Raw genomic sequence first — 2,912 nt, forward strand, 5'->3', positions numbered from 1 at the left:
GTGTTTGGGGTGTGTGTGCATCAGTCTGCAAAGTTGGCTCACTGCTAGGTTTGATTGTACCTAACCTGTATACTTATAATACTGCTGTGAGTTGGGACAGCATGCAAACCTGCATTTAAATGGTATCACGTATTATGCTGACAGGATATCTGTATTTGTCAGGCAAATCTCTGGTGGAGACCGTCTCAAGGCGATATCTACCTTGAAACTGAACCTCCGCCTTATTGTGAGCGCAATTGTTAAAACGTCTGCTACACAGGGCAACAGGTCTGCCAATTTGGCTAACCGCTAGGATCTGGCATATGCATTTTCTGCTCATTAAACAGTATCTAAACAAACCCCGGGGTGAACTGGGTGATCAGACCAATTAAACTCTGACACCTAGAACACTAGCCATTTCCTGGACTGAGGGTACATTCACATTTTTTCTTTCATCATTTCATATTCAGGCAAACTGCCGAAACTTTCTCCCCTGCTCTTACTCAAGGGATTGCTTGGTCCCTTCTCTCTCATCCCCAATCCTATACATTGCAAGATTGGAGACAGCAGAAGTGGGGCCCAGGCTTTAAATTCACCCTCTTTGACTCTCTCCCACTACATTTAGTAGCTCTCTCATTGGCCCCGCTGCATACTTTCTCCCTGCAAGGCCCCTATGGTAAGAGGGAGGAATTTTCTGTGGCGGTGCCAACAGCAGAAGCACTCTTGAGCTCCTTCCACATCAGCAGGGCTCTCTCATTATCACCCTACAGCCATACCTCACTGAACCACCTGGTACCATCCGAACCCAGAAGTTAAACAGTGATGGGCCGGCCCAGTACCTGTCTGGGGAACTAACAGGGAAGAGCCGGTGCTGTAATTTATCTTAACAGCAGAAGCCAGTGGGAGTGATGCATGACCTATATTTCTTCCTCCCTCTTAAGATTTAAGTTACTCTGTCTTCATACTCTGCAAACTCAACTGTTAACTAATTGTTTTAAGGTGGTGTGTCCTGCGCCATCATAACTGTTATCTCGTACATTAATGACAATCGGATGTCACATCTATAACTTGTTGCATTTTGCAATCCGAGGAACAGTTATCTGAGTGATTAATTTTCGCCAAGCTTGCTTAAAACCTATCACTTGACATAGCCAGTCATATTTTGAACTATTGCTTAGAGGTGGAGGAAAGAATTGAACAATATTGAAGTTCTTTTGGAAATGTATACCCCCTCCTATGCGACATATGTATTTTAAGTGTTTAAAAATTAAAAGTTATATTTTAACTCATAGACACCATATCATACGCATATCAATTACATGTGTGCCCCAAAAAACCTTGTCGGGTTCCCTTTAAGTCATCTCCAGACTTTTTTTCTCTACAGTTCAACATTTGAACTCTATTTGGGAGCACCACCAACCATCAGCCTTTGCCGTTAAGTTTTTTATAACGGAGCAACGGCGTACATGTTGGTCATTACCTAAATTTCATACACTGTCCAATACCTGTGCCAATCCAATTCAACCCCAAAAGAAGTTCATTACGTGGATCTAACTGTATGGACAGTCTTTACCAGATTGACTACATATGTGGTTCTCAAATCTTATGACCATAAACAGCTCATAGGTGTATGGGTGCTATCCAGGGGCGTAGCGAGGGCAGAGAACGAGCTCCGGGTGCCAGAAGATAACAGGGTGCCGGAACCATGCCTGCACCGCCAGCTCGCCGGCTCCCCTGCCGACTCCTCCGTCCGCTCCCGGCTCCCCGCTATGTCCGGGAGACATGCTGCTATTTTCAATTCACGTCTCCTGCTGGACCGCTAGCCAATAGGCGCTTGCGGTCCAGCAGCCAATCAATTGGTGGCTGCTGGACCGCGAGTGTCTATTGGCTAGCGGTCCAGCAAGAGACTTGAATTGAAAATAGCAGTGGGGAGCCGGGAGTGGGCAAGAAGCGGGCTGCTGCAGAGTTCTATCCTGAGCCACTCAGCCCGCAGCACGGTCCCCCCCCAGCGGGAGCTATCTCTGCAATGCAGGAGGATGAGCAGCGCCGCGGTCTGAGAATAACTGCCGCCTCCAGTGCATAGCATGCAGGGGGGGGGGGTGCTTGTCTGCGGGGAGAGAGTCAGAAATAATAGTAACTAGGCGAAATCTCCCAGTTCTCCAAACAAGCAATTTTAGTCCCCCTTGGCATCGAGTATGAAGCCCCTTGCATCGAGCATGTAGGTAAGTGGCACTTATGTGTCAAATGTGTAATGGGCATTATGGTTTGTTATATAGTATGTAATTGGCATCACGGCATGTGGCTTTATGTGTATAACAAGGTTCGCTAAAATGTGCAATGGGCATTACGGTGTGTGGTATAATGTTAGGCCGTGCCCCCTTTTCACTCCGCAAGAGTAAAAAAATGTACTGTTTGGGATCTTGAGGACCAAGTTTTGAGAATCTATGTACTACATTTATCCTTTTCTTTCTTTCTTTTTTAATTACAGTAAGTATAATGTGTACGGAGTTATTGTTGATAATTACAGAGACATTGGCTGCTCCTACCCTTGGTCCAGGCTCTTTATCATATAGGGTCCCACCTGTTAAGCTCTCCTCATTCTATGTTTCACTGGGATCACCAGGAATTTCCCCCACCCCCACAATTTCATAATTCATTGGAATATAAAAATACTAAGATTGCTTCACAACTTGGAGATAAATTATATCCTGAACTTAATTGACACTAATTTTAGATCCTGAGCCGTTGTACACATGCCTAAGTAGTTGCTTGTGTTTTCTTACAGGAAAGATATTGCTCTGTCTGCATGTTTCAGGTCAAAGACATGTCCCATCTTATCCTATAATCAAACACCCTTGTACACCATTCCTCTTCTGCCCTAAAGCTGTTCAGATGCTGGTTGGCTTTGAAGTTGCTGTTCAGTTTGTGGTACT

The 2,912-nt window shown here is 45.2% G+C and overlaps 1 pseudogene; it reads left to right on the forward strand.

The window, feature by feature from the left end:
• The first annotated feature begins 741 nt into the window (after positions 1 to 741).
• On the forward strand, positions 742 to 859 carry LOC146076152 (5S ribosomal RNA; annotated as a pseudogene).
• Positions 860 to 2,912: the final 2,053 nt, after the last annotated feature.

Source organism: Crinia signifera, chromosome 4, assembly GCF_055691185.1.
Source record: "Crinia signifera chromosome 4, ASM5569118v1, whole genome shotgun sequence".
Taxonomy (NCBI): Eukaryota; Metazoa; Chordata; class Amphibia; order Anura; family Myobatrachidae; genus Crinia; species Crinia signifera.